This window comes from Coenobita brevimanus, chromosome 49 (assembly GCF_032717465.1).
Source record: "Coenobita brevimanus isolate Jiangsu-jjx chromosome 49, ASM3271746v2, whole genome shotgun sequence".
Lineage (NCBI taxonomy): Eukaryota > Metazoa > Arthropoda > Malacostraca > Decapoda > Coenobitidae > Coenobita > Coenobita brevimanus.
The window spans coordinates 21,829,719-21,849,643 of record NC_137002.1 but is presented as its reverse complement, the minus strand read 5'-3'; the positions used below and the strand labels follow the sequence as shown (position 1 = coordinate 21,849,643).

The following is a 19,925-nucleotide window of genomic DNA, read 5'->3' as shown; positions in this document are numbered from 1 at the left end:
TATCGTGCTGCAGGAGAGGGTCAGGCTGCACAAAAACAACGTGCAAGATCCTCTAGCCAGCCCTTACGTGACGTGGAGCCCGATTTCGAGGACGAGGACAGAGCTGTGGGACATGCTGCCACGTGGTACGGCCGTGAGGTTATTACTCATCGCAGCCCAGAGCGCACACCATATCGTTCTAACAGGTATGGGCCTAGTGTTTTGTTTGGGGATGGCGGAAGTGGCGTTGAGGGAGTGGGGAGTGAAAGGGAAAGTGTTGGGATGAGTGTGGAAAGTGAGGGTAGCAGGAGTGAGTCACGTGGTGGTATGAGGTGGCGAGGCGTATCACGTGGGGCAGTTAGGGTGGATGGTGAATCACGTGGTGTGGCGATGGAGCAGGGAGGTGAGGAGGAGCCACTCCCCAGCACGTCTAATGCTCCCCAATATTCCCGGGCTTCCTCCCCACAGTCCCCTGATGTTCCCCAAAGATGTAAGGGTAAGGGAAAGGGGAAGGGTAAAGGCCGAGGGAAGAGGAGTGAGAGTCGGGAAGCCCTACGCACTCCTTCTCCCCAGCCTCCCCCACCATCATCTCCTCCCCATCCTGATGAAGGCGAGGATGGGGACGATCGGGACGAGGATTTTATGGCATGGAATTGGGGGGATGGGAGTGATTTTACTCCCCTCATTCACCCATTCACTGAGCATGGGCGTGCTGGATGCATTCCTTCCGGTATTCAATCTAATTCAACCAGGCTGGATTTTTTCCACCTTTTCTTCAGTGAGGCTTTTGTGGAGGAAATAGTGGATCAAACAAACTGGTTCAGTAACAGCCAGCGCCGTGAGAGTGAAAGACAGGGCACAAGGAGCAGGCATTCTATCCTTTATGATTACCCAGTCTCCCTTGCAGAAATGTTTTTGTTTTTGGCCTTGGTACTTTTGATGGGTATTGTACGAAAGAACCGAAATCCTGCATACTGGACAAGGGACCCTATTATGCTTACACCAATATTTGGCCAAGTAATGAGCCGTAATCGGTTTCAGCAAATTCTAAGCCGCCTCCATTTCTATGATGCTGATGATCCTGCAAATGCTAATGACACAGACAAGATCAGGCGAATTAGGTTGGTTTTTGATCACTTAAGACAGACATTCCATTCCTCATTTTATTCCTATAGAGACCTCATCATAGACGAGAGTCTCGTGTTGTGGAGAGGCAATATTTCATTTCGGCAGTACATACCCAGCAAAAGGCACTGTTTTGGGTTCAAGATCTTTGTTATGTGTGACTGTAGGACTGGTTATGTGCAAGACATAGTCTTGTACACGGGTGCACAGATAGACATAATAGAAGATCGGAGTATTGGTCTATATGGAGCAGTAGTAAAGACAATGATAGAAGACTATCTTCATCGTGGTCACGTACTTTACCTTGACAATTGGTACACTAGCCCTCTTCTCGCTCGTTATCTACACAGACATGACAAGGGGATCTGTGGGACCGTCAAGGTGAACCGGCGTCACATGGTCAAGGTGGGGCGGAAACTTGACAGAAATGAGGTGGTCTTTTTCCAGGCCAACAGTATCCTTGCAACAGTGTGGAACCACAATAGAGAAGTCCGCCTCTTGTCCACGGTTCACCGTCTCTTGATGCACCGTACAGAGTCAGTAGATTATCGGAGTGAGAACAGGTGCAACATATGGAAGCCTGAGTGAGTGCTTGATTATAATATCAACATGCACCTGGTGGACCAGTCAGACTCCATGATATCCACTGTCGAGTGTGCCAGGACCACGATGAAGTAGTACAAAAAACTATTCTTTCATCTGCTTGACATTACCACCCTGAATTGCCACCACCTTCACGCCATGACAACAGGAGTTCAGGAAACCTTTGAAGGGTTTGTGAGGGAGCTAACAGGAGAGATTGTTGCAAGGTATGCGGTTGAAAGGCCCCAACCCCGCACCCGCGCAGCCCCAGGTCCCCACCCTCCCCTGAGATTATCCGCCCGCCATTTCCCCACTCCCATACCTCCCCAAGCAAATAGACCTAGGCCCCAATGCAGGTGTCACGTGTGTAGCAATTCCCGCGTGAGACCCACCACTCAGAGAAAGGACACCCGCTATGAGTGCGTTCAGTGTGACATGGGTCTGTGTATTCACCCATGTTTCAGTGAGTTTCACAGTTCCTGCACTTCTGATAAGGTGTGAATGCGATAGGACGCTGATACTTTGAAATAAATACGACAAACAGACGCTCAGTGTAATTATAAGGCCCGTAGATCTGTAAATAATAGTATGGAAGTGAAAACGGGTGTAATATAAGTGGAAAATTATTATGTAAGAGTATGAATATTATCTAAGTGGAAACATACCTTGTGAAGGTATTTTGATGCGATATTCAGACGCTCAGTGGAATAAATAAGGCCCGTAAATATGTAAATAGGAGTCTACAAGTGAACACGGGTGTAATATAAGTGGAATATTAGTATGTAAGTGTATGAGTATTATCTAAGTGGAAACATACCTTGCGATGGTATTATGATGCGATATTCAGACGCTCAGTGGAATAATTAAGGCCCGTTAATGTGTAAATAGGAGTCTACAAGTGAACACGGGTGTAATATAAGTGGAATATTAGTATGTAAGTGTATGAGTATTATGTTGGTCGAAACATTCATTGCGAGGGTATTTTCACGAGATATTCTGAGGCTCACTAGAATAAATAATGTCAGTAAATATGTATAGTGCTGAATAGGGTGTAAATGGGTGTAATGTAAGTGGTAAAGTATATTGGGATTGAAGAAATAAAGTAAAAGTGGAAACACGAGTGTTAGAGAGTGTGCTTGCTATGAGAATATGCGCTACCATTTCGCTAAATGCCCTCGTAATGAATGTAAATAATTGAAAACGTTTACAGTGGTGGAGGAAAGGTTCAATGTACAGAAAAAAATATGAAAGTGATAAAACAATGTTGTATGTTGAAATACGAGTCGTAGCGAGTGCACTGAGTATGATATGTGCGTTACACTTATGCTACATGTCATCGTAATGAATGAAAACAGCTGAAAACATTTACATACAGTACAAAATGGTAAAATGGCATTGCAACAGTCAGTATACAAGTAGAAAAAATGATATGTTGACTGAAACAAGAAACTTTGCACATAGCGTTTTACCAATCGGACCAAACTCGCAATGCTCGCGTGAAGGTACAATGCTTATTTTTCATATATATGTCATTGAAATTCATTATATTGTTATTCTTATTTTTTATTAGTTCAAATTCAATAAATGTAGAGGTGTTGTTTGTTGTTTCTCCCAAAATTACCTACAATAGAAAACATGAGCGCCTCACACGTCAGTGGTAGAATACAATAACTGGCGCAGGGGACCTCACCTGTTCTCACCAGTTTCGGACCATAGTAAGCACTTTCTTTGTGATTTTCCTTTGTTTCTCAACTAAAGCAGAAGTTTTAGCCAAAAAAAAAAAAAATCCAAAAGTGGTCAGGACTGGGGGGTGTCGGAGGTGCGAAAGTGGTCGGGATGTGACGGGTTAAGGAATGATAATTGTGTAGAGGAGTAGACTGTAGCACCAGTCGATCAGGGCAGTACTACTGAGGTGGATGGAAAGCTGATGACAGGGAGTGCTGGAGCTCCCGTTTCATCAGCCCTCAGGACTAGTTCCTGACCATCCCCCTTTGCTGAATTTTTTCAGTGTCTCAGTTACACAGAGAGTAGGCCAGCATGCTCTCAAACACAAACTTCTCTATCTACACCAAACTACATGCACAGTACACACTACACTTCCTTTTCAAAAAAAAAAAAAAAAAAAAAAAAATCATGGGGTCTCATCACCCAGCCTCGGAGTCCCCAGGGGGGGGGTACCATAAATACCCCCACCTTCCGCCCCTCTCCCAGTGATGACTCGAGCTGCCTGGAACCACTGTCTGACTCTCTTCTTCTTCATTTATGCAACATTCGCGGCCTTTCCTCTAACTTTCGCTCTGTTGAGCACCACCTCTCCTCCTCTAAACCTCATCTTCTTTTTCTAACTGAGAACTGACAGCAAACCCTTTTCTGTACCCTCCTACTTTCTCTATACTCATTTCAAAGCCAAAGGTGGCTGTTGTGTATATATACGCAACGACTTATCTTGCTTTCGTGTTCCTGAACTCAATTCTTCTGAATTCTCTACACTCTGGCTTCGGCTTTCCTGTCATTCTCTGACTAAATTTATCTGTGCTGTTTACTTATCCCCTAATTCTACTGACTATCAAAAATTCTTCGACTATCTTACTTCTACGATGGAACACATTCTATCCATTTCTCCTTTCTCTGAAATCTCCATTCTAGGAGATTTCAATGTTCACCACCACCTTTGGCTCTCCTCTCCTTTCACGGATCCACCTGGTGAACAAGCCTACATCTTTTCTATCCTTAATGACCTAGAGCAGCTTGTACAGCACCCTACCCGTATCCCAGACCGCCTTGGAGAGAGCTCCAACATACTTGACCTCTTCCTCACAACTAATCCTTCTGCTTACACTGTTAATCCTTTCTCGCCGTCGGTCTCCTCCGATCACAACCTTACCACCTTAACCTGTCCTATCACTCCGGTACGGGATGTGGACCCTCCAAAAAAACGTCGCCTGTGGCATTTTTGAGCCGCGGAGTGGGAGGCCCTTAGGCAGTACTTCTTTGATTTTCCCTGGAATGAGTATTGCTTCCATGGCCGGGAACCATCTGAGTGTGCCTTGCGCATTAAGGAAGTTATTCTCTCGGGCATGGAAGCATACATTCCTTGCTCATATCCTTTGACTAACACAAGAAAGCCTTGGTTTAATCACGCTTGTTCTAATGCTGTCCGCAACAAGGAGAGGGCCTACAAAAGGTACCAGAGCCAACCCACCCCTGAATCGCATCATCTTTACGTTTCTGCCCGGAATCGTGCTAAGTCTGTTCTTGCTCTGCCAAAAATAATTTCATCCGTACTAAATGCTCTCAATTCTTCAACTCGAATTTTCCCACTCCTTCTGGCACCTTGCCAAAAACCTTTCTAACAACTTTACTTCATCATCCTTCCCTCCTGTCTTCAATTCTGATCGTTCTGTAGCTATTTCTTCTACAGATAAAGCAGATCTCTTCACACAGACTTTCTCCTCCAATTCCACCTTAGACAATTCTGGTGCTGTTCCTCCATCACTTCCCGCCTCTGAATTCCTTATGGCTGAAATTAAAATTTCTTCAGCTATTGTATTTTCTGCCATCACTGGCCTCAATACTAACAAGGCATATGGGCCAGATGGAGTCCCTCTTGTTGTTATCAAAAACTGTGCTTCTGTGCCTACACCCTGCCTAGGCAAACTCTTTCGCCTTTGTCTGTCAACTTGTACCTTTCCTTCTTGCTGGAAGTTTGCTCTCATTCAGCCAGTCCCAAAGAAAGGTGACCACTCCCAACCCTCCAACTATCATCCAATTGCTTTAACGTCCTGTATTTCAAAAGTTTTCGAGTCAATTCTCAATACAAAAATTTTAAGGCATCTTTCCTATCACAACCTTCTTTCTGATCGTCAGTATGTGACGCTCCACTGGCGATCTTCTCACCTACCTTTCAGACTCCTGGTCATCCTCCTTTCGGGACTTTGGCGAAAGCTTTGCCATTGCACTTGACATCTCAAAGGCTTTTGATCGAGTCTGGCATAAATCTTTAATTTCCAAACTGCCCTCTTACGGTTTCTATCCTTCTTTCTGTGCCTTCATTGCTAGCTTCCTTTCTGGTCGTTCTGTAACCGCTGTTGTAGACAGCCACCGTTCTTCTCCTTGATCTATCAACAGTGGTGTTCCTCAGGGCTCTGTCTTATCACCAGCTCTCTTCCTTTTATTCATCAATGACCTTCTAAGCTGTACATCTAACCCTATCCACTCATACTCTGATGACTCCACCCTTCACCATTCCATTCGGTTCCCGCAACGCCCATCTCAGCAGTTACTTCAACAAACAAGGGATGAGGCTGTGGCACACCTAATGTCTGACTTGGCTCGTATCTCTGACTGGGGTAAAAATAATCTGGTTGTTTTTAATGCATCTAAGACTCAGTTCTTACACCTATCAACCCGTCAAAATCTTCCACAGGTATACCCACTAATGTTTAATAATATTCAGCTTAATCCTTTATCATCCTTGAACATGCTTGAGGTTTCATTTACTCGGGACTTATCTTGGAGAGATCATATTACATCTCTTGTAAAATCTGCTTCCAAGAGATTGGGTGTGCTAAGCCGACTCCGTTTTTTCTTTACCCCAGCACAATTGTTGACTCTATACAGGTTTTTTTTCCATCCCTGTGTGGAGTACGAATCTCATGTGTGGGGAGGCTCCCCACGTACAGCTCTTCTCAGTAGGGTGGAGTCAAAGGCTTTTCGTCTCATTAACTCTCCTCCTCTTACTGACTCCCTTCAACCTCTGTCTCTTGGTCGCACTGTTGCATCTTTATCTCTTTTCTATCGCTACTTTAATGGTCACTGCTCCTCTGAACTGTCTGCTTGCATTCCTCCACCTCTACGACGGGCGCGTAGCACCCGTTTGCCAGCAACCTCTCATCCCTTTTCTGTCCAACTCTCTAATGCAAGAGTTAACCGTTACTCCCAGTCCTTCATATGCAACAGGTCAGCTCTGGAACTGTCTCCCTCTGTCTGTATTTCCTGCTGCCTATGATCTCAAGTCTTTCAAACGCAGTGTGTCAGGCATCTCGAAATGAATGGATCTTGAATTTGGCTCTCTCTTGTATTCTGTTTTTCTCTTGGAGGGAACTCTTATTGCGGGCTCATGGCATTTGGTTCCTTCTTCCTCACATATAAAAAAAATGTAATATCTTTTTTCTGTAGGACAAACAAGGAAAGGAGTATATAGATTTTTTTTTTGTTCATGTCTCTAGGTCGTCCTGTAGAAATATATGGTACGAGATCGTGAATGTTTGGGAATTCCACCCCATGGCAGTCCCGTAGTGTAAGGCCGTATGGTAGGAGGCTTCATAGCTCCTCTTCCATAGCGATTTATTTGTATATTGCAACTTAACATTCCTCTGTATGCCCTTTATATCCCTTGTTATTCCCAGCACCTCTTCCTTAGAGATTTATTTTTTCATAGTTCGCCTTAACATTACCTTATCTGCTACGTGTATCTTGTTTATCTACATAGTTTGCTTAGATAACATACAAGAAGATTTTGAAGTGTAATATACAGAATGAACCGCAAAGGAAATGGTATTACGAACCTTAAAAGCCACCTGGAGTACGACCCCTACTGCTCATTCCTGGGAGTTATCACGACTGGGTTTGGGGAAGTGACAGAATATTGTTACGAGCGGTCACATGCAGATCAGGAAGAAGTAGAAGATGAAGAGGAGGAGCAGGAGGAGGAGGAGGAAGAAGAAGAAGAAGAAGAAGAAGAAGAAAAAGAAGAAAAAGAAGAAGAAGAAGAAGAGGAGGAGGAAGAGGGTGAGGAAAAAGGAGAAGAGGAGGAAGAAGGAGAGGAGGAGAAAGGAGGAGGGGAGGAAGAGGAAGAAAAAGAGGAGGAGGAAGAAGAGAAAAAGGAGAAGGAAGAAGAAGGAGAGGAGGAGGAAGAAGATGGAGGGGAGGAGAAAGAAGAAGGAAATTAGGAGGAAGAAGGAGGGGAGGAAGAAGAGAAAAAGGTGGAGGAGGAAGAAGAAGGAGGGAGGAGGAAAACGAAGGGGAAGGAAGAAAACAGCCGTGCCAGAGAAGGAAGCAGGGTTCTCATTCCTCCTCTCCCTGACACAATAATGTATCGTCCTGGGATCGTATTTATAAAGGAGCTTAACCAACTCAAATAAAAAAAAAAAAAAAAAAAAAAAAAAAAAAGTCCATAACAACCGAAAATTATCATAAATTATACTGTTTTTCGTATCTGCTTACCATTTTACTCTATGGATTCGTTGTGAAAATTTTGCCTCTATATGAGTGAAGATTTACGTATATACAAAAAGTCTTAAATATATATCTTAAGCCTGGGAGAGTTTAAATACAGCTCAGGTCATCCTCTCGGTGAGCTTCTTAAACCAGGTAAATCCCACAGTCACATTGCAAACTTTTAGGAGCTTACCTGGCCCTGTTGGGTCTCTCCTGGGGTCGCAGGTGTTCCCGCTGCTGTTTTGACACGAAACGTGGGTGCTGCAGCGTGACTGAATTTTGAGGATATGGCGAGGTCCAAGAAGAAGGGATGTTGTGTTCCTTCCCACCATCCAGGAAGTGCTGTCTTGAGTGATGCTGTTTCCTTAGTTGCTGTAAATCTTGCAAGGGCGCCCCGTGTACCAAGGAGTCGTGGCGTGGTGTGGGTAGGGTTTGTTCAGGGTGTGGGGAGGGTAGGTTAATACTTTGGCTTGGCTGACCGCTTGTTTGTAAAAGGTGGTGTAACACGGGATATGAATAGGTGTGTTGTGGGTGTGGGTGTGGGTGTGGGTGTGAGAGTGACTGATGCAAAAGTCCTGTTTGCGTGGTTGACTGGCCAGTCTGTGGGTGCGAATGTACAAGTGACTTCAGGTGTGCGTGTGAGTGTGTGAGTGAGTGTGGGTGTGATTGTGTGTGTGAGAATGACTGGCCCAAGTGTGACGCTTCTGAGAGTGACTGGACAGGGTGTGAATGCTTGTGTGAGGGTGAATGTGGGTGTGAGTGTGTGTGTGAATGTGAGAGCGACTTGACCGTGTGTGGTTGAGAACGTGATGTTCGTGAAAGTAACTGAATGGAGTGTGGGTGTGGGTGCAAGGGGTGTGGCTGTGGGTGTAGAGGGTGAGGCAGTGACTGGGAGAGATATGGGTGTGGGTGTGAGGGATGGTTCGGATGGGGATGGAGTGTGGATGCAGGACAGAGCACCACGGCGTCAGACTGGAGTGTTCCCTCGTCTCTACAAGCTGCAGAAATAAATAAAGAAATGAGTAAATAGAAATGGTTAAATCAGGTGACTTGAGACCATTTATAGAGGATTTTAACCAGTTAAAAGGCTAAAGCAAGTGTAGTAGTAAGAGCAGTAGTAGTAGTAGTAGTAATAGTAGTAGTAGTTGTAGTAGCCCTGTGTTCATTTATGTGAACTGCATCTGCGGTTCATAACCCTCCTTTCGGGGGATAGGGAAAGAGTTGAGGGACATATATATAACCAGGCAGTGGAACAGCTTGGTTATATCGGTGCCACCACGTGAAGGCGTCCCCTCTCACGCTCCAGAGATGAAGTACTCAATCTGAAGAGGCTAAATCCAGCTCCCTTCATCCGGATTTCGTGTGTATGTGATAATCAGATGTGTTTGTCTGTGTTTTGTCGTTCCTCTGAGCAGTGTTAATATCACTGGGATTTGTTACTTTTACAGCGCTGGCAAAGGGCATTGTGGGAAGTGAAGTTAAACTTGTTAATGTGATTACTTGAAGCCACTGGGAGTTTGTAATTATAAAAGGTCTTAACCCTTTGAATGCCAGGAGCCACTATCATACCATTATCATCATCATCATCTTTGTCATTATCATCATCATCATCATTTTTATCATCATCTTTATCATCATCCTCATTATCATCATCATCATCATCCTTATCAATGTCATCGTCATCATTATCTTTACCATTATCATCATCATCATCATCATCATCACCATCTTTACCATCATCATCATTATCATCATCATCATCATCATAATCCATTTTTGCGCCATCAAGAGCGTAGAGATCCGGGGCTAGGCTACTGAGTTTCGATATTTGTGGCGAGAGTGGCCAGTTACATTTCCCTGAGCGGTACCATATAAGCAGTAACCCCAACCCATCCCTCACCTGTAAACCATAGTGGGTCACAAGAGTGCACCTAAACCCTCTAGGCCACCAGGCGTCCAAGAACCACTATATTGAACAGAGATACAGGAGGTGAAAGTGCTATAGTACTGTACGTTTGTCCTAACCTGACATTGATCCCCAACCCCTTTGATCTTAGTCAAAGGCCAGTTAGGCTTTAGTCAGACCGGAGTGAAGATTTAGCTAGTAACAAAGGAGACTCATTTCTGCTTCATAACTATGGCTCATCTAGTTCCACGGACCCACAGCTTAATTCTCAAGTTGTGTGAGTGACCCAGTTCCCTCAGGTGAAGACAAATCAACTCGACAACTCTTCCACAATTCATAGGGATAAAGGCGCTAGATGTACATGCTCCCGTAACTACGAGAAGGGTTTAAGTTAAGATAGTTTATGAATACAACCACCAGCTCTCCCCTCACCCCTCACCCTCAAAGCTCTCCCCTCGCCCCTCCCTCTCAAAGTTCTCCCCACACCCCTCACCATTAAAGCTCTCCCCTTCCCCTCCCCCTCAAAGCTCTCCCCTCTCCCCCCTCCCCCTCAAAGCACCACCTTCCTCGTGAAAGCTCTTCCCTCCCTCCTCCCCTTCAAAGCTTTCCCCTCCCCCCTCTCCCTGCCCCCTACCCGCCCCCTGCCCCTGTCTTCCTAATCTCTGTGGCCAAACACGCCACTAAGGCCAGGTCACAGCTGGACCTGCCCTGCACCACCTGTTGACTCCACTGGTTACTCCTCCTTGCAATAGAGATGTTGTTGCATTTCTTTTTATTTTTTATATATATGTACAGTACTTATGCACTCATTTAGTTATATATGTATGTATTATCCATGTATGTCTGCCGTAGTACGTTTAATTTTCCTTTCGCCCTTTCCTATAACATTTCCACGTCAGGTTTTCTGTATTCGATTGTGTTCCTTCTCACTTTTTCCTGCCAGTTTTGGGTGGTGTCAAAAGGAGGGGGGACTTTTGGTATCCTTGTCATATTTCTGCAATTTAGTCATTCTTACAGGAGTTAGCCTACTGCAGTTATCTTACTTTTATTTTTTCGCTTCCACAGTGGCGGTTGGATATATTATGTCTCCCTAACTATTTCATCCATTGAGTCACTGTGCCTTTTTGAAGGACGAAATCTCGCTAGCTAAGACCTTGGAGTTTTATGAGCATACGTATGTTGTGCATTTTTTTTTTTTTTTTTTTATGCTTCCGACTCTGGGCATAGGCTTCGCAGCCTGCTCCCAAGGCCAAGTAGTCTTCCTACATACCACACACCTCCACATGTCACCACTTCGACGCTAACACCCACCGTCCCTGTTGAATACATGCTAGGGCTGTCTCATTTAGGACTGGAGTATTGGTATCAGCAGGGATATTTTTACAACATGGAGGCGGGTCTTCTGGTAGATCAGTAAAGTCTTCTTTATATGAAATTCAAATCCTTAAACTCTTCCCTGCCCCAGCAAGGATTTGAACCTGGGTCCTGTAGGACTGCAGGCCACCTTTCTACTCTCTACCGATCGACCCACCGCCTTCCCCTGGGGTGTTGAGGTAGTGGATATGATTCGGGTGAGTGCTGTTATCAAAGGTGTCCTCTGTCTCACTATGTTATGTTGGGTGCTAGGAAACACCAGTTAAATTCAAAGGTATAGCACTGAATCTCTTTTACGTCAAGTGTTCATGTACTGAATTGTGGGACAAGCTTATTACTGCCTAGGACTGCTGCAGATGGGATGTTGTTGGTAAGATATTAAGCGTACCGCCCTTCACACACCGGCTCATTGTGGCGAAATTCATGGATCCACACGTTTGGTTACGATCTCAGTTAACCTTCGAAAATAACTACAACGTCTAAGATGAACGTGAGACTTAGGGTGCAAAATATATATCCAATTTTCTTGTGTTGTGTCATTTGTAATCAAGTCTCCTTTCCTATCCATTTCTCTCAAATTATACCAGCGTTTCGTGTCTGTATGTTCTCTTCTTCCACCCTCTCTTCACTTTTCCTTGTCTGTCATTGTTTCTTACTCAGTCCCTCAACACTCCCAGTCTCCGGTGATCCACTCGAGAATAAAATCGTCTGGCATTAGCGGGAGTACAATGCTAAACTTCCCCCGACTATGGAAATCTTGTAATGTTTTCTTTACTTCCTTCTTGCCATCTCCAGACACCCTCGAGACTTTTCCTCAACCTCGAGACTTTTCCTCACCCTCGAGACTTTTCCTTACCTTCCTCTCTCTCCCCCCTCTCTCCTCTTCTCATGATTGCTCTCCTACGCTACCTCTGTTTGGCTTCCTGTCATGTTTATTGCGCATTACAATAAAACCATAGGTAATGGAAAAGGATAATGTACACTACTTTATTTTAGTGTCCAAACTTGTACTTAAAACACTACGCTTCTCCAGTCCTTTGGTCAGACACACATGTGAGCTTCTCTCCCTCTGGAACCAGGTTAATCCGGAAAATAGTTTAATATGGAATGGCTTTGCCCCAGTTAGTCCGAGATTAACTGGGATTTACTGTATTTTTTTTTTTTCGGTTGCAGAGGACATACAGTGTAACAAAACATGCCTGACAAGATATCACTGACATACGTACATACATGTATACATACATACGGGGGCAAATAGGTACGTACATATATTTTACCAATACGAATAGGTCTAGTGATAAAGGTAAGGTATACTAAAGGAATACAGAACCCCTGCGGACACATCTGAACCACGTAGGCGCGAAGACAAGTAACGATGACGGAATGGATACGAACGGAAACCTTTACCAAGAAGGATACTGAGTCTGATCAGTGGTGCAGCCTAGCATTGTCTCCTGCAATTTATTTATTACTGCTATTTATTTATGTAGTTATTAACTCTGAGGGGCTGTAAATGAGTTACTTGAGAGGAACATGTGGAGTGACATAGAGGGACAGGTTGACGAATGAAGATGTGAAGGAATGTTGTGGGGTGGATGTGGATGTGGTTGAGAAGATTAGGAGAAATACACTGAGGTGGTTTGGACATGTGGAGAGAATGGAGAATGAACGACTGACTAAGAGGGTGTATGTAGGTGAGATGGAGGGAGGGAGAGGGAGGGGTAGACCGAGGATGAGGTGGAGGGATGGAGTTGAGAGGATTATGAGGGAGGGGGGGTGAGTTGGGGGGAGGGTAGTCAAATGGTGGATGACAGAGCGACTTGGAGGCGTTTTGTCTGTGGCCACCCTTTGCGAGATTAGGGCGTCGGGCTATAGATAGATAGATGGATGTTTTTTATGTTGAGTATGGTGGTGATGGAATTATTTAGATGACACAGAAGAGGAGAGTAAGGTTTAATCTGAAAAATAAATCGCTTAAGAAGAGGTGTTATGGAGCTTAACAGAAAGCAGGAGAGAGAGCTAGGGAGAGAGAATGGTAGGTGAAAATATAATGGGAGGGATTATATGCTGTGAGGGAGAGGCGATGGGGAGGCCAGAGCACAAAGCGAGGGTCTGAGGCTGGGGAAGCGAGGAAGGAAAAGGTTTATGGAAAAGAATGTCATGGAAAAAACTATGATGGTGAAAGGATGACGGAAAAGAAGAAGGAAAAAGACCTTTGAGAAAGCCCGTGATAAAATTTTTTGAGGGAAGGTTTGAATGAAGCACTGAAAAAATGAAAGAAGGTATGAGTGAGATGTTGAAAAACGCGTAGAAGAGACGAGAGGAAGGAAAAAGGCCTCTGAGAAAACATATGATGAAAAAAATTTGAGGGAAGGTGTGAATGCGGCACTAAAAAAAAAAAATGAAAATAAAGGACGATGTGCTTGAAGCGTCGAAAAAAAACTATATAGGTAGATGAGATGATGAAAAACGCGCGGGGGAAAAGAAAGGAAAGAAAAAGATCTCTGAGAAAGCCTATGATAAAAATTTTGAGGGAAGGTGTGAATGAAGGCCTAAAAATAAATAAATAAATACGTAAAAAAAGAGGTGTATGAAGCGCCGAAAACGCTATGACGGAAGAAGAGATGCTGAAAAATGTGCAGAGCAAAAAAGGAAGGAAAAAAAACTCTGAGCGAGCCTATGATAAAAAAGATTTTGAGAGAAGGTGTGTATGAGACACTAAAAGAAAATGTAGGAAGGTGTGAATGAAGCGCCGAAAAAAAAACTGCAAAAGGCTTATGAAAACGTATCTGGTGAATTGTCTTTAAAGGATGATTGATTTTAAAAAGGAAACTTTATGTATGAGAAAGGAGAAGGAGAAAAGTAGAGTCTGAAAGGATATGAGAAAGAAAAAAAAATGTTTGCAGTTAATGTGCAAAAAAAAAAGAAAGTTGATGTAAGAAGATTATATATATATATATATATATATATATATATATATATATATATATATATATATATATATATATATATATATATATTTGTCAGGACTACATATTATAATTACAAATCATAATAGATAGATAGATAAATAGATAGATAGACAGCCCTCTGCGAGCCTGGGAAAAGGAAATGAGTTTACAAGTTACACTGAGGAAAGCTGACAGCGTGACCAGTAAGGAGATGATGCAGTTAGCTGTCAGCAGTCCTCTCGTGAACAAAGACCTAGTAACCATACACACACATATACACACATACTCACACACAGGCTTCTTAAACTTTCCATCCACGAGGAACACACGTGATACGTTTCCTGTTTCACCAGAATTTAGGAAAGAGAGCTCAGAGGGAGGTTAGCCACAGAACAGGCAAGAGAGAAGGAGACAGGTCACAGTGAGAAGGGCTTGGCAATTTGAGAGAGAGAGACAGAGAGACAGAGAGATAGATAGTGGGACGGGACTCTATACTTACGCTCTGTGTGAGAGACTTGTTAATATTTCCAAGACAAATAAAAATAGTCCCATACTATTCTTTACCTCTCCTGTCACTACATGACAAATGGGAAGCTACTCAAAGATATAAAAACCGCTCGTCCACAAGTCTCATAATATATATAACTTCTCTACAAGTAAATACAAAGTCTTTTATGACACAAAGTCATTTATGACATTTGGTAGCAGCGAACGTATACGAACCTCGTCTACGAATCAACATTGAATTCCTACAAAATATCAAGATTGAAAACAAAAAAAATACCTCTCACAACCAACAACTTACAACCAGCTCCTGACAGTATTCTCTCCACCCAGCCCCCTCCATCTCCCCGATCATCATGCTGATGCAGAGGTGAATAGATCACACGACGCCTTGCAAGTAGTTTAACAAAACATTGATACGATCTTGCAATTTCTACGACGAACCAGCGAATCTACGGACATCGTCTCCGAATTAAAAGCAAATTTCTACAAAAGCAGGCGAGACTCTACAAGATTAGCTTCAGTTCTACAGTGAATCCCTACAAAATACAGCCTACAATGCAAATAGTCTACAAGTCTACAAAACAACTCTATAATCTTCACGTAACTTCAAGCAGCAACAAGAAGAATATAAAACAAATCAAGTAAAGAAGAGGAAACACCGAAGCAACAAGCACACAAGCCCCCACCACTCTCTCCCGCCTATGCTGACCCAGAGGTCAAGACATGCAGCAAAACACCAAGTCCATATTCACAACTCGTCTTACTCACCCGTCTTCACTCAAGTTACTCATCGCTACTCATTCACTCACCACAGCTACCAGTGTGGGAAGCCGACGTCACCATGTGCTGAGACGACAACACGCCAATCAACCCGTGAAGAACAACGCTATCACCACATGCAACACCACTCACACCATTTCCTCCATGGTAAAAATTAGTGAGTTACATAGTTACTTCATTTATACAATACACAGTGATAGACAATAAGCTTCTGCACAAACATATAAAACGTGCTGTATAGTTACAGTTTAAATACACATACTTACTTCAGTTATCTGCATAACTCAAACACTAAATAATCACCAACAATAAATATTCTACACTGTATATATTCATTCATTTATTATAACATTTATTTACTACCAACGAGTGTTACCATTTATACCTACATAAAATACGTGTTTCATACATACAGCTATACATTATAATATCTACAAAGTAATAAAGAAAATATACCATCACAGTTACTCAGTGAGCGATTAAAAGAACTGCATTAAACATTTATTAATTAAAACTACCTAGTGGAAACATATAAATTAAGTTACAAGGTAAACTAGAAAAAAAAAAAAAAAATGGCCAACACAAATGACGTTAGCAAGAGTGAACATCTTCAACACAATCGTGAAGACAATGATTTCCACACAGTGCTGACACACATATTACCCACGATAGGTATAAGTGAACAACAAGTCAGTGTATATAGTTAATATTGTATATAGTGTATATATTTTCTATATAAAATAACAAAATATGGGACTATATAATATCATTTTATAATCTCTGTGCAATATAAACTAAACTTTAAAAAAGTATCCCAAGGAAATTAGCCAGTAATTATGCAACCATGAACAACATAGAAAAAGCGTACACAAGCGAAGAAAAACAAACTATGGAAAATCAATACATACAAAAAAAAAAAAAAGAAAAAAAAAAGAAAGAAAGAAAGAAAAGTAAGAAAGAAAAAAGAGAAATAGAGTAAGATCACATAACAAACAAATGAAAATAAGTGTAAGTGTTACTACATATGTCAAAATACCACATAAACTACAAAAAAAAAAAAAAAAAATTGTTGTCTCCACAAACAAGTGGCATGACACATCATCACTATCATCGACTGCAGCATATGTTAGGACTGCAATTATTACAATTATGTAACTCCATATTATAATTATGTAATGACAAACGAATGCATTATGTTACACTTATTACAATTATGTAACTACAAACGATATGTAACAATTATGTAACGACAAACGATTGCATTATGTTACACTTTGCCAATTAACAGTTGCATTAACAAGATGTAACTTTTATGTAACTTTAACTACAATTATAAGGCCAAGACACTTATATAAGGTCAACACAATTATGCATTAACACAATATAAGTCATACAATTATAGTACAATTCTGTATTACCAGTATCATCATACAAGTTAGGTGAAATATTAGACATTACTAAAGTGATAACTCTATGTAATGTATAACCTAGCAGTATTACCATTGCACAATTATATGCGTACGTCTGTTGTACATGCACGTCTTACAAAGTGTTATACAACAACCATTGCATTTATTCAAATATGTATACAACTTGTTTAAAATGTAATATTACTGAATAATCACTATTTACTATGAATAATATATGTATACAATATTCATACAATTATGTTACTTTTACAATATTATGTATTTCACTTAATTAGCTTATAAGTTCATTATAATGTGTATATAGTATGTATTAATATATTAGGACTATTAACTGTCGATGGTACGCCATTTTCGCGCGGCCGAGCAGATGTCAGGACTACATATTATAATTACAAATCATAATAGATAGATAGATAAATAGATAGATAGACAGCCCTCTGCGAGCCTGGGAAAAGGAAATGAGTTTACAAGTTACACTGAGGAAAGCTGACGACAGCGGCCAGTAAGGAGATGATGCAGTTAGCTGTCAGCAGTCCTCTCATGAACAAAGACCTAGTAACCATACACACACATATACACACATACTCACACACAGGCTTCTTAAACTTTCCATCCACGAGGAACACACGTGATACGTCTCCTGTTTCACCAGAATTTAGGAAAGAGAGCTCAGAGGGAGGTTAGCCACAGAACAGGCAAGAGAGAAGGAGACAGGTCACAGTGAGAAGGGCTTGGCAATTTGAGAGAGAGAGACAGAGAGATAGATAGCGGGACGGGACTCTATACTTACGCTCTGTGTGAGAGACTTGTTAATATTTCCAAGACAAATAAAAATAGTCCCATACTATTCTTTACCTCTCCTGTCACTACATGACAAATGGGAAGCTACTCAAAGATATAAAAACCGCTCGTCCACAAGTCTCATAATATATATAACTTCTCTACAAGTAAATACAAAGTCTTTTATGACACAAAGTCATTTATGACATATTCACCAGCCAATCTTTCACATTTTTAGCTTCAGTTTTTCATCATTTCATTCACACTTTCTTCCATCAACTTTTTTTTTTTGCACATTAACTGCAAACATTTTTTTTCTTTCTCATATCCCTTCAGACTCTACTTTTCTCCTTCTCCTTTCTCATACATAAAGCCTCCTTTTTAAAATCAATATATGGAGCCTCTGTGGTACAGTGGTAAAGCGTGCGTTTTTGCACACTGAAGAACTAGGGTTCGCGCCCTGCCAGGATAATAAACTTTGGGAGCATTCTTCAGGCCACGTGCTGCATTGACGGACACAAGAGGTGCTGTGGTTGAACCAGTGTCGGATACTGTAAAGTATGCTTGCACCCAGTCTGCTTGCGCGGGCCGATTACACTTGGTTCACAGACTACACACACATCCAAAACCATTCCAACACAACAATTACATTTACAAGCACTTCTCATCCTACATACAATCTCTACCAGACGGCCTAAGCCACTTGGTACAGATACATTGGCTGTATCGTCCCCATTTCGGTCGGGATAGGCCGGTCCTGTAGTGGACACTCAAACTGCCGATGTGATTATATATATATATATATATATATATATATATATATATATATATAAAGATGAAGTAAGGTGCATTGCCATTAAAATGAAATATAAAGAGAGAGAGAGAGAGAGCGAAATTCCTGTGTCAGTCATCATCTGAGTCCAGCCCTTCTGTTTTTGTGGATATTTTTGTAACCTTTTCCATCCTATTTATAGTCTTCTCTATTTTCTTTTCCTTTCAGAGTTTTATTTTTTTTCTTTTCTGGGTCTTTGATTTTCCTCATCTCTCTCTCTCTCTCTCTCTCTCTCTCTCTCTCTCTCTCTCTCTCTCTCTCGTCTCATATGCGTCTGTTTTGCCCTCTTACTAAACCTCTGCAAGTAAACAGAAAACCATTCTGTTAAATATAAATCTTTCCTCGCCTCTCTCCTTTGCCCATCTCTCCTTTCCTTTCCTCTCCTCTCTCCTCTCCTCTCCTCTCCTCTGTTCTTCCTATTTTGTGCCTCTTCTCTCCCCTCTCTCCTCTCCTTTCTCCCTGTCCTCTCCTATCTCTCACTCAGCCACCGATCCAGCCATACATGTATACCATCATCACCAAGTTCTTATAAACGATAGCCTTCTTCTTTTTTTTTTTTTTCACCCATGGAGGTTATTCAGGACTCCCCCAGCCGCCCCTAAGCTCATCATCAGCCCATTTTTCATCCTAATGGCGTGACGGGTAATAGGTGTTACACGAGAATGGGAACGAGTATATTACCAATACCTTAAGTCCTATTTATTACGTAGGTAGGTCAGTTCTATTTCGACGTTCGATTTCTGTAATTTAAAAAGGAAAACCTGGTTGTTAAGTCTGCTTTGTGCAATTGAATTTGGAAAGTAAGCTCCTGTTATTTACCACTTCCTGCTGTCTGCTCCTCTCTTTCTCTCTTCTTTCTCCTCCTCCTTCCCCCCCCCCCTTTTTTTAAATCTGTGATTTTGTCTTTTTTCTCTCTATTCACCACTTACTACTGTCTACTACTCTCTTTTCCTTCCTTTCTCATTCTTCCCCTTTTTTTCGTCTCTAATCTGTGCTCGTCTCTTTTTTCTCCCTATTCACCATTTCCTACCGTCTTCTCCTCTCCTCTTCTCCCGTCTCTCACGTCCCACTTTTCTCTGATCTGTGCTTGTCTCTTTTTCTCTCTCTCCATTTTCTGCTCCTCGTTTCCTCTGCGTTGTCATGTCTGTCTCTGCCTCTCTCTATTTTCTAGCTCTTTCTTCCCAGCACCTTCCTCATGTTTCTCCACTCCAGACTCCATGAACCTCTGTCCAAGCTTTCTCTTTTCCTCTCATTCCTCTTTACTCTCTTTTCCTATGTTCCCTTCCTCTCAGTTTTATTCTTTTAACTATGCCTCTCCTTCTGTCTTTCCTGTTCTCTCTTCCTCTCTCTCCAGTCGCCCTCTCTTCTCTCTTCCTCTCTCCAGTCCCCCTCTCTTTTTTCTTCCTCTCTCTAGTCCTCCTCTCTTCTCTCTTCCTCTCTCCAGTCCTCCTCTCTTCTCT

At 42.2% G+C, this 19,925-nt stretch overlaps 1 pseudogene; it reads right to left on the bottom strand.

Annotated features, from left to right (window-relative positions):
- Window positions 1–19,925, bottom strand: part of LOC145399552 (cell adhesion molecule Dscam2-like) — a 248,756-nt pseudogene that overhangs the window by 139,365 nt on the left and 89,466 nt on the right.